Source organism: Lissotriton helveticus, chromosome 6, assembly GCF_964261635.1.
Source record: "Lissotriton helveticus chromosome 6, aLisHel1.1, whole genome shotgun sequence".
Lineage (NCBI taxonomy): Eukaryota > Metazoa > Chordata > Amphibia > Caudata > Salamandridae > Lissotriton > Lissotriton helveticus.
The window spans coordinates 624319932-624333618 of record NC_136067.1 but is presented as its reverse complement, the minus strand read 5'-3'; positions in this window follow the sequence as shown (position 1 = coordinate 624333618).

Here is a 13687-nt window from a genome sequence, read left to right as displayed (position 1 = left end):
CCAATGTCCTGGACAGATCACAGTGCTGTCTTCTTTGAAGTACTCATAAACGGTCCTCCCATTAAAGCCCAGAACAATATTTGGACAGGCGTAGTATGCCCTTGGAGGCAAATAAATAGTCTAGACCTCGAAACTGTTTTACGTTCACACAGTACCCTCATTGACACCGATCCTGATCAAGCAGCATCAAATTTCAACAGCTGGATTAACTCAGCAGTAACTAATCTAGCCCCTGAAACGCATACACTCATTGGGAAAAGATCATCCTCAGCCCCTTGGTACACTGGGGAGCTAAAAGAATCAAAGAAAATAAGTAGAGCTAAAGCATGGAACTGGAAGAAGGAAAACTCTGAACTTGGGAAAAAACAGTACAATAACGCTATAACAAAGTATAAAGTCGCTATAATCTCCGCAAAATCCTGTTTCTTTACCGAGAAAATGATGGCCTCTAAAAATACTTTTAAAGACAGTTTCAAACCTAGCCAATTTCAGAAATAGAAAACAGTTTTGTCCAACTAGTCAGTTCTGTGACAAACTAGCAGAGTTTTTTCACGACAAAGTGGTCAAGGTCTAGGACGAATTTTCTAACAACAAAGAAAGAGTCAGGTTAGATGAACCTACTAATGACTGGGCAAACATGCAAAACTGCTTACAAGTTTTTAGACCCCTAACATCGGACAGAATTGAAAAGATTATAATATCAACTATGTCAGGATCCCGTCTTGATCCTTGCCCTGCCATGATCTTCCACATGGTCCCCAACATAATCGCCAACCACCTAACACCTCTTCCTGATAATATTCTTGACTCAGGACACTTTCCTGCCATTTGGAAAAAATCCCTGGCTGGACCCATCCTCAAAAAGCCAACTCTTGACCCTATGGAGGTTGGCAATTATCGACCAATTACCTGCCTACCATTTCCATCAAAAATCCTGGAAAAAGCCCTAAATCAAGAACTGCTATCATTTATAGAGATCAACGAGGTACTTGACCCAGCACAACATGGTTTTTGACCGAGGGACTGCACTGAATCCGCATTGATCGCTGCTACAGAGGACATATGTGTCCAACTTGACCGGGGGGGGGGAAAGCCATACTGATTCTACTCGACTTGTCGGCCGAGTTTGATACGGTCAACCACCGCATATTTATCAAGCGACTGGCCGAAATAGGGATCATATACTAAGCCTCAGACATTCTTAGGTCAAATTTAACCGATAGAGAACAATTCATAATGATAAAAGAGCACAAATCGCACCCCACAAATCCTTCAAAAGATTTTACCTTTCATTCCCATTGCCCTCAGAAAAACTGTTGTAATTGCTTTGATAATCCCCAAGATTGAATACTGTAACTCACTCTAGCTGGGAGCAAAAAAGTGTGTTATATGTAAATTACGACTTTAAAGAATGCGGACGCCCGTATACTACTTAAGATTCCAAAATGTAGCCCAATAAGTCAATCTATGTGTATTGTGCATAAGACTTTGTACGGGGTTGGACCTGCCCAACTTAGTCAACATATCAAGCGCTACACTCCACAGAGAAGCCCTAGACCATCATCTGCCTCACTACTTGCAGTTCCAAGGGTAAAGACCTTGTAACGGGGACACAGAATTTTCCGATACCTGGCCCCAAAATTATGGAACTCGTTGCCTATTCACCTCAGAAACCAAAACAATCTACTATTGTTCAGAAAAGAATTGAAAACATGGCTATTTGCCCATAAACTATAGCCGCTCCAATCTCATGTTGCAAAAATCAATGACATTAAGCGCTAAGAGACCACAGCAAACATGTGCTCTATAAAAACACCCATTTAATTTCATTCTAAGGCATGTGCATGAAAAACTAACCGTTTCAGGAACAGATAACTGTTGAAATATGCTTGTGCACTCTTCCACCTAATTCGCCACAGCAGAAAATTATATGGAAAACTGCAGGACTTGTGGCTTTAGGGGAATTAAAGAAATTACATCAATAATAGTAGTGCTTGATTTGATGTTCTAACATGTTGCAAATACCGTCTCCAAGAAGCTCATTATTAGTACTAATAGGAATGCCTAACGTCAAATGCACCACAACAATAGATTTTAATAAGTATCGAACTACGACGCTTTGCATTTTATTCCATCTCTGCATTGTTTATATCTTTTTCATCCACACAGTGTATTTCTTTTTTCACTGTTGAAAGGATATCTGTCCCGGTGCAGAGACAGAATATTGAGTATCAGAAATATCGAGTCATCACTATCATGGGTCAGGAAGATCGACAACAAGAATATCATGGTCAAGAATAACGAAATAAGGTAAGTAATATCGATTTTAAAAAATATCAAAATGTTTAATATTGTTTGCAAAAATATAGTTGTTCAAAATATCGTTTTTTATTATTGTTATGTATTTTAGTATATATTTTATATGCATGTTGTATATGTTTTTTTATATGAGAATTGTTTGTATTTTTAATATATGTTACTTTTTATTACTTATTAATTTTTTCTTATTTAATTTTGTACTTTTAGTTCAGTAGCGAGTTGTGGGTTTTTAGGGGAATAGGGTGGGAAGTAATCTCATTATATTACATTTATTGAATAATTTGTATTTATTAATATTTGTTTAATTGATAATTTATGGTGTTAAGTGTGTAAAGTAATGTATTATTAATTAATGAATTAATAATTAATTGTTAATTATTTTTAATTAATTGTTAGTTAATATGGTAATTGTGATTCATTTTAGGTGTGTGTTGTGGTGTTTACAGGTGTAAAGGGTGGGAATTAATTTAATTTTAATTTATGAATTAATATGCCTTGAATTGACCTTGTGAACCATTTGAACTATTGTAGTTTGGCCACATATTATTTCATGTTCAAGATTTAGATTCTCTTTTTGTATTTGTCATGCTATTGCGTAAACTTGTGTTGTCAATTTAATGTGCACATGCAGATAATGAATTGAATGGTAACACCAATGAACAGTTGGCACCTGAAAGACTGATCAGGAATCCCAGCACGTTCCCTGCATGTTTTTTCCTTTAGAGAAAAGCGCTGACTCATCAGCACACATGTACAGAACCCCACCCTCCCAATTGCCTATAAAAGACCTGCTGTACCCATGAAATGCGCTTGCGTTCGTTCTTGCAATTGCTTCCTTACCTGTAATTCCAGCGCGATCACCGGTTTCGGACTACGCGGCTTCTCCAGTCTTCACGTCAGTCTGCGGAGAACTTCCTGCTCTCTCTCCCTCGTTGCCTTGCAACCTCCTGACATCGGATAACTTCACATCCAGCTCCAGTCCCTCATCTAAAATCCTCTGATTGGCTGCAAAATAAAAAGGCACAAGTAAGATCTTTCCTTTTTTAAGAAATAAAGCGTGCAACAGAATCTATTTTTTTTTTTTTTTCATTTTAAGAAATTTTTATTTTGTTTTAAGAACATACAAGATAATCATAACAAGTCATATATATCAGTCAAATAAAGTAATAAAGATGATATAGAATGACTATGAATATTAAATCAATTAGGAGTGAGAGGGGGGAGGGGAGAAAGGAAGTTAGAAAAGAAAGCTAGAAAAGAAAGATAGAAGTAGGAAGAGAGGAGAAGGGAAAGGGAGAAAGAAAGAGAGGAAGAGAAGAGGGTACAATAATTAGACGGAGGAAAGAGAAGATAAATAGTTAGATAGGGGAAGCCAGAGAAGATCAGATTTAATTTTCAAGGGTACAGAAGAAGAAGAGGAGGCAATGGCAATTCGATGTTCATCACATATGAAATTCCACCAAGTGTGAACAGACAGTTTGGAGTTATCTTTCCAACAAGACAGAATAAATTTGAGAGCAAGAGCAATAAACAAGTCAAGTAATTTTGCACTTGATGGAACAATATCAAGGTCATCGGAGTCAGAACCTAAAAATACAGTAGCAAACGATATTGGAACAGAAAAATGAAACATGCGCATGCAAATATTCCAAACAGATTTCCAAAAATGTAAAACTGAGGGGCAATCAAACAGTTGATGTTTGAGTGTACCAGCTTGCAAAGCATAGGACTAGCAAAGATCACTGGAGGATGGAGAAAACTTAGCAATACTCACAGGAGTAATAACAACTCTATGGTAGATAAAAAATAACGATTGTGTAATACGAGCAGCAACTGAAATCTTAAACAATTTACTCCATAAACGGTCCCATACATCAACAGATAGAGAAATAGATAAGTCAATTTCCCAAGCACTTTCAGTAATAGATTTAGGTCTAACCTGAGCATTTGACAATAATAATTTATAAACTAGGGCAGCTTTAGGTTGTTGCTGTGAAAACAAGGGATATAAAGGGGAGGAAGGAGATAAAGAAGGGAGAGTATCAAATGCAGGAAGGGTTAACAAGTGAGATGATAAAGCAGTAGTAATGATATTGTATTCTTTGATATAAGTGGCAGGAAGGTTAAACAAAACTTGCATTTCAGAAAAAGGAATAATGGAGTTATTAGAGAAAAATTGGTGAACAAATACAACATCCTTTTCTTTCCAGTGCTTGTAGTAGAAAGATTTGCCCTTGTACTTAAGATGTTTATTATACCATACGCTAGATAACAAAAAACTTTGGAGAGAGGACAAGTCTTTGGCAAATGTATTATGTAATATTATTTGGGAGTATTTTAATACAGGGTGTTTAGTCAGGAGTGAACCATTGGACATAAAAACTGTGTGTTGAAAAGGAAAATCCTTCAGCAACGAGCGCTCAAATGTAATCCATTTAGGGACAGGGGTATCAGAAAAATCAAAAGCTAAGGAAAAGGATTGTTTAATAAGGAAAGCAGTGTTGTAAGTTTTAAAATCCGGGAATTGAACCCCACCTTCATTCTTAGGGTGTATCAATTTGTGTAGTGCTATGCGGGGGTGTTTATTGTTCCATAAAAACTTTGAACAAATGGAATTCAACCTAATAAAATATGAGTTCAGAATTTTCATGGGGAGCATGGAGACAGTGTAGAGTACATGAGGTGTGATCATCATTTTGATGGTGTCTAATCTGCCCCACCAAGATAAAAATAATGGGGACCAAGACTGAAGAAGAGATTCAATTTTCTTAGTAAGAGAGGCAAATGTGAGTTTAAGGGTATCGACGAGCGATGGGGAAAACCATATACCTAGATATTTGAGTTTTGAAGGACACCAAGCAAAATCAGTTGATGCAAACATGTATTGGAAACATGAGGAGTTTAAGGGTAAGACCTCTGTTTTAGATACATTAAGCTTATACCCAGAAACAGCGGAGTATAAACTAACTTCACTCAAAAATGGTGGGAGAGAGGATTCTGGATTAGCCATATAGACCAAGATGTCATCCGCATAGGCAGAGATCTTCATCTCAATGGCTGAGGATTTAAAACCAGCTATTAGAGGATTGGAACACATTCTTTCCAAGAAGGGCTCAAGACAAAGAATAAAAAGTAAAGGTGAGAGAGGACACCCTTGTCTTGTTCCCCTGGATAAGGGAAAGAATTTGGAAAATTGATTATTTACAAAAATACAATATCATTACTACTGCTTTATCATCTCACGTGCAACAGAATCTTAATCATAGAAACTTTCAATAAGAGGAATAATACTTATCTTCGGTGTGTTGAACTCCTGAGACAATCTTGTTTTTGATCAGAGACGAATCTAAAAAGATAAAAGAAACAAGAAAACGCAAATTGTAAACTAAAGACTTCACTAAAGACATTTTAAAAAGGAACATAATCAAGTTGTTTATAAGTATTCGAATACTCAACTCTGTTCAAAGCTAATTAGTAAGTTTCTGTTTTAAGAAATAATGTCCGGGTTTATAAAATCGTGATTTCGTGACATTTCTTGCTCAATTCAGGTGAGTGAACGTTAACAGTTGTTAATTAATTTTAATTCATTAATTTGTAATACATTTTGATAATTGTGTAACTTTTTTAGGTGTGTGTGGTGCTATTTATAGATGTACAGAGCGGGAAGGGGGAAGTAATTTGTTTTTAGTTGATAAATTCATAACTGGTTGTTACTTAATTTTCATTAATTATTTTGTTATTCATTTTGGTAATTGTGTAATTTTTTTAGGTGTGTGTTGTGGTGTTAGGAATAAAGGGTGGGAAGTAATCTGGGTATAATTAATATATGGTTGTTAATTAATATTAATTAATGGATCATTAGTTTAGGTATTTTTTGTTGTATTTATTTTTAAAAGGGTAAAGGGTGGGTATTAAATACATTTTAATTAATCAATTATTAGTTGTTAGTATTAATTGTTTTTAATTTAACCCAAAGTTTTAATTGTGTTTCAATATTTTATAGTTTAATTTAGGTGTGTGTTGTGGAAATTATAGTGTTAAAGTGTGTGTGGTCAATTACTGTTTATTGTTTTTTATTGCTAATATTTTTTTAATTTATAATTAATTATGTTAATTGTGTAAATACATTTAAATAAAACTTTTCAAGTGTTTTATTATTGGTGTAGGTCATTAGTTATGTGGTCTAATGTGTTTTGCATAATCCAAAGTGATTCATGGTCTAATGTGCTTTGTGTGTCTGTAAATATTACAAAGGCTATTTTTATATAACCTTGTGTGCAGTTTCTTTTGTGGTGCGCCTAGTGTGTCACTGGTGTGTGTGTTGCACAAATGCTTTACACCTTGCCTCTGGATACGCCTGACTGCTCTGCCAAGCTACGAAGGGGATGAGCAGAGGTTATCTTGGGTGTGTAACTCCCTTACCCTGAGTAAGAGTGGTGGGTTCTGCCTTGTTTGGGTGTACGCCCTAACCAACCAGAAACCCCATTTCTAACATTAAAGAATAACGTTCGAAAGACTCCCAGCTTATACTTCCTCCATATTTTATGTGGGAAAGCATGCTTTAAAATTGCCCTGAACCAAGCTAGATGGTGAATAGCTTGAATCCCAAGGAAGTTGTTTATACATGTCAGACGAATTTGTCTGGCATATTTATAAGACCCTTTCCTCTGCTCTTGAACCACGTTGCGATGCAAATTAAAAATGAGTTTTATGAGCCCCTCAAGGCCACCTTGCGTGGCTATGAGTGGCTTCACAAATCTCAAGTAATGCGATGCAGCCCGATCGCAGTGTTGCATTACTCTGTGCCAGGGAGGCATTTACATGGGCATTGAATAGGTGTCACCATGCAACATCCATGGATTTTGACACATTCCCAGATTTACCATAAGTGGTAGACCTGGGAAAGTGCCTAAATCCTAAACCTTCTAAGGTGAGGGTTAATGCTGAGAAATATGTTTATTTTATATGTGTATATATATATATATATATATATATATATATATATATATATATATATATCAAGTCAGGAAACCTTCGCTTTTCGGCGGCAGTAAAGTACAAACACAATTTCTTCCAGGTAGCCTTTTAATTTTGCAGATTAAGGCGATCTTTACTCTTATACATATACATATACATATACATATACATATATATACATATATATATATATATATATATATATATATATATATATATATATATATATATATATATATGTATATATATATATATATATTACCTACTGGCGGTCGCCAGTAGGTAGTTATAGTTAGGATTGATTTCCATAGGGAAATCGCAACATTCTATTTGGAATAACTTTGGCGCCGGTTGAGGAATCGGCGTGAATTTTTCAGCAAGTTTGCCTCACGGTGCTCCACTCCTGCTCTGGAAGTTTGGGGGGGGATTCGTCAAGTGGGGGCCGAGATAAAAGGGGGTCCCAAAACGTGTTTTCCCCATGTTAATTTCCATAGGGCGGTCGGTCGCACTTTTAGCTCGAACGGCTGAATGGATTTTCACCAAACTTGGCAAAATTGTAGGGACTGGTAGCCCGATGTGCCTTTGCTATGTCTCAAGATATGTGCTCCAGAGGATTTTGAGTAATTTAGGTAAAAAAAAATTATATATCTATGGCAGCGCCCCGGTACGCGCACTGGGGAGCGCTCCGGGCACGCCACACGACTTGCGCACGGGAAGCTGATGGCTCTCTGGTGTCTGTAAACATTCGAAACAGTCCGCAGCGGCCGCCATCTTGTGTCTCGGTAGGACCGAGACACAAGAGGTGGCTAAAAACAAAAGGGGGAAATGACCAAAAGGGGGCAGGGTACACCCCCTTGACCCCCTAGGTTTGATGTGGGGGCCATAAAAGGGTCCCGCGGAACAACCATTTTTTTTTTTTCGATTTTCACGGGGGGAGCGCCCGGTACGCGCTCCGGGAGCGTACCGGGGAGCGTACCATGGAGCAAAATAGTGAGAAAAAAAATTAATGTAAAATAATCATTTTGAGTGATCAGAGGTAGGGTAGCTCTGAAAAGAGCTTTTGGGTTCTGTGGCTGATTTAGGTACCTACAAGTACATCCCACACATACCCACATGCACACCCCCCCACACACACCACACACACACCCACACACACACCCCTCACACACACACACCCACACATCTCACACACACACACACACCCCACACACATAACCCTACACCCCCACACCCATACACTCCACACACACACCTAACACACACCCACACCTCCACCCACACCCAAACACCCCACACACCCACACCGACACCTTACACATCCACACCCACACTCACGCCCACACACCCCACACACCCACACTCACTCACACACCTCACCCCCCCACACACACACACACCTCACAGACACACCCCACACATCCCACACACACACCTCCCCCCCACACACACACACACCTCACAGACACATCCACACATCCCACACACATACCCCACACACATACCCCCCACACCCACACACACCTCACACACCCACACCTCCACCTCCACCCAAACACCCCACACACCCACACTCACACACACACCTTACACACCCACACCCCCACCCCCACCCACACACCTCACCCCCCCCCCACACACACACACCTCACAGACACCCCCCACACATCCCCCACACACACCTCAACCCCTCCTCCCCCCTCACACATGGGGAAAACCCAGTGAAACAGTAAAATAATAATTTAAAGTGCTTAGAAGTAGGGTAGCTCTGCATTGAGTTGTTGTGTTGTGTGGGTGATTTAAGTACCAACATGTAGGTACCAGTGCAGAGTCTTAAATTCAATGTACACTTTTTTTTTATGTAGATATCTAGCATGTTGTTATAGAAGTTATTGTGGTATATGGAATCCATACCATAGTCTGTCAGGAAAGCAGAAAGAAGATGGAGGCAGGAGATGAAAAAGAGATGTCAAATACACATTGGAGATAATATAGTGGGAGAAAGGAAGTATCTATGAGCAAAATTACTATGTAACACAAAAAAGTTGCACAGTATACTATAAGTCTCACATTATATTATATTCATTTTGGTACTATTTCATTGATTACATATAAAAAAGAATAATGTCTGGAACAATTTTTAATTATTAAATATACATTTATTGCTCTGATTTTTCAAAATTTAATAAGACTTCCAACATTATGTCGTCGGGAATGTCCTCATTTGGATTACATGATTCCATTTCTTCCACATATTTCAGAAACTCTTCATCAAGAGACTGATCCAAAAAATCTGAATCGTTATTCTCTTCCTCTCGGTTGTCCTGAAGATCAAGTTCGAATGAAATATTACATTTATTTTGATCTCCTTCCATTATGTTGCTGTAAATTGCATAAAAAATAAATATATCAGTAGAGATAGGGCACTGTTGGGTTTAAGTTCAGACAGGTAGTTTTGATTTTTTAACAGTGAAGTTATCTTTGGGCAGTGTATGGTATCAGGCTGGAAGTAGAATTATAAAAAAGTGTATATCATGAAGCATAATTAAATTTATAATTATACAAGACAAGCCTAACTCCATCCATAACTATAATAGAGAAGTCTATCTCAATCTATAACTATTACAGAGGGATAGTATATAACTATCAGAAAATGTTTTCCAAATTAACTTAAAGTGCACAACATACTTCAGTTTTCAAAATAACAACTTACCTTGCAAAAAGCAGTTTAAGTTCTCAGTGAAATTTTTCTTGAAATCTACTTCAGGAGGTAGTAGTCAAAATGGCTTGGGGTTTCCACTCTTTCTTTATATATATTCATGTACATAACCAATCAAATGTCAGGAAAAAAAGTAGAAAATGAAAGTAACATTTTAATTGGTTGTCAATTCTAACACTTCAGATGTGTTTTTGTGAAGTAATTTACCTCAGGATATTTAGACAGTGCTACAGCTCAAATGGCTCAATGGAATTCCACCACATTTGGGAAAATGGTAGGGACTGGTATGTAGTATGGCCTATTATATATTTGGTGAAAGTGTCTCCAGTGGTTTTTATGTAAATTAACTTTTATAATTTTTTTGGGAGCGCTTCCCGGTGCGCGCCCTGGTACGCGTACCGGCAGCGCTACGGGAGTCCTCCATTTTGTGTTTCGGTAGATTTGAGTCAGAAAATGGCGGACAAACAACGTTGGGAATAGGTATAAGGGGGCACGGTAGGCACTCCCTGACCCTCTAGGTTTTCTGAGGGGGTCTTAGGCGGCCCATATAGGCCAAAAAAATATATATTTTTAAATATTCGCGGGGGGGAGTGCCCGGTACGTGCACCGGAAAGCGTACCGGGGAGCGTACTTTGGTGAAAAATAGTGAAAAAAGTTAGAAAAAGATAATCATTTGGAGTGATCAGAGGTAGGGTAGCTCTGAAAAGAGCTTTTGGGTTCTGTGGCTGATTTAGGTACCTACAAGTAGGTACCAATGCACAGTCTTAAATTCAGGAGGAATATTCTATTCCCCTCATCTGAGAAGTGCACACCATCTCCTCTGTAGATATCTTGCATGTTGTAACGCAAGTTGTTGTTGTATATTGAACCCATTCCATAGTCTCTCATGTAAGCAGAAACAGATGTATTCACATGTTTCCATGCTTTCTCAAATTGTGGACAACATTGGTTGGACCAGTTCCATTTCTGCCTTTGGCATATATTGGAAAATACCAAGGCAGTTTGAGGAAAAAGTGCCATCAATTGTTCAAAGGTGTCCTTTAAAAGCATTTCCAGACCTACCCCAGTCAAAGTGCCTAAGTCATTTCCACCACAGTGCAGAATTATGAGGTTAGGGTGTGGCAAATGCAAAAAGGTTTTCACCAATGGTATCAATTGGTGACATTTCAATCCTCTCTGGCCAATCCATTTTATGTGCACATTTGGTAAATCAAGGTTGTGAAAATTTCTGATAGCTGCATACCTTTGAGCCCAGTGAATGTAGCTATGTCCAATAATCCAGACAGAGTACATGGTGAGAGGAGGTTCTGGTGCAGTCAGATGAAGTGTAGAAATGAAATGGCAGTTGGAACAGTAGGAGTTTGCAAAAAAAAAAACGTGGAGTTTCAGTGCTCTTGAATCACAAGCAATGATTTGTGGATTTAGATAATTGAAAACTGAAAGTTAGGGTGCATGGTTCTGTTCTGTGAAAGAAGTAATTTGAATGGTTAAGAAAAAGTCATTAAAAGAAAGATTGCACCTCATAAGCTGGGGTATTGAGATGTCAAACATCCTTGCTGAGTTCATTTGCAACATTGTAGAATAAACTTTTAACCCAGAGAGCTCAGTGAGGAGGGAGTTGCTATGGTAACAGGTAGAAAGGGCTGAGGGGAGGGAAGGGTGTTGGTTTGAAAATAGAGAGGGAAGAGTTTTGATTGGTTACCATGAGCAATATGTGTGTAGAATTAGAGGTTTGCTGTGCCATTAATTGGTTGCAGTGCCTGGAGAACATACCAGAGCGCCCCCGGGTTACAAATAAAAAAAGAATTTTTTTTTTTAACATATTTATACAATATAAAATTTGTTTTAAAATGTTTCACTTTCTATACCTATTAAGATTTGCTATTAAAAAACCATTGAAATTCACTGAAAAAACCATAGGTTTCACACCAGTTATAGTTAGGAATTAGCATTTAAAAAACCTATTAAATTCACTGAAAAAAACCATAGGTTTTACACCAGTTATAGTTAGCTGGAAATTTTACTCGCATAAAACCATTGAAATTCCCACGTTATAGTTAGTCAGACTCACTATAACTTGTGCGTGCAATGCACTGCTGATGATGTCACATATTACATCACTCATGACATGGTCATGGGCGCGCACCGGGAAGAACAGTATAAACCGGAAGGAGTTTACTTTATCTAAAAAACATAAGCCATTTGTTATTCAAAAACATCTATCATGTAAATCAGACCACTGTGCTGTCCTTGTCCCCTAGTATATATAAGGAGTACCATTCAGCAAGTGAAGAAACGAGTTCTAGAACATACCAGGGCAATTATTAATGAGGATAAACAATATCCGATTGCAAGACATTTTAAAGAAATGCATGATAAGAACATCAATGTCTTGCAGTTTTGACAATTGGAGTCTAAAATCATTATTAAATATGATACAGTACACCCGTTGGTGGAAATGTCAATCCACCTAGGTTAATTGCTTGTAAATAGATTCATGTTGTACAGAGAAAGCTCAGTAGTATATTTTTACCGTAAATAATGAAGCCAAGATTTGTTTGTTCTTTTAAAATTCACACGTAGTATAGTGATGACACTTTTTTGTATTTTTATAGGAGACAAAACTGTCTGCGTACGATAAGGAAGAACTACAGACAATGGCACAGTGTTATTACGATCAAGTTGTACAACTAGGTTGTATTTCAAAAGAAGGAATGAAGATTCAGAGTTGATTTTCGTTGACTGTTTCTGAGCCCACTTGGGCAGAATTTTTTCAAACAGAGAGAGAGGGGGGTTGCATAATGTATGCCCACTTGAGCGGAACAACGGTTGTGTATATATTGTATATATTTTATAACACACATTGCAACATGTTCGTTTTTTGCGTCATATGCTAAAGGAACCGGCTGTGTAGACTCTCTGAACGCCTTCGGCCGTTGTCTGGATTCAATCCCTGTTACACACCGGTTCCATGCGGCAGAACTAATATCCGCCTCACTTGAGAAAGAATCTCCGACTTTGCCTCTACACAGCCGGCATATGACGTGCAGTTCATTCAAGGAATGTGAACCCTGTGACTTCTCAACAGGGCACCGCTTGGCGGGCGCCCCGTGTTGTTGACACCTTTACAACTCCAGATTAAATTGTCCTGTTTTACAGTCTACCTCCACTCCTGCAATTCTGTTTGCTCGTACCCAGTCCCTGTCCTGAGGAGAACCTTTAATCATTTCGGTTCGAAACGCGTTGACCCCCAGCCTGTGACAACAAAGGAGGGTGCAGCTAGGGATCAACTTATTCCATTGGTGTGGGCCCTTGCGTGCAACCAAACTGAACATTTAGTCACAGGTCTTGTGAGACAGGCAGGCAGTTGTTTTCCACCCTTGATTCCGCCCATCCACTGGTATTTCAGTCAAAGGACTGGTCTTTTCCTTTCTAGCTTTGTATGTTATCTGATTACAATTGATTTGGACTGTATGTACTGTATTCAAAGTTTCACTTTGGTGTCATGTGTTATGTGATTGTTTGAATATTTAGTATTCACGTTTGTATATTTTGTATTCATTATGTGCACAATTGTCAGTTTTTGCTTTTGACTTGACTGTTTTTGACAGTGCTTTTCTTTTGATGTCATGTTTTTATGAATTTTGAAACTTGCTTATGAACCAAAATAAATGT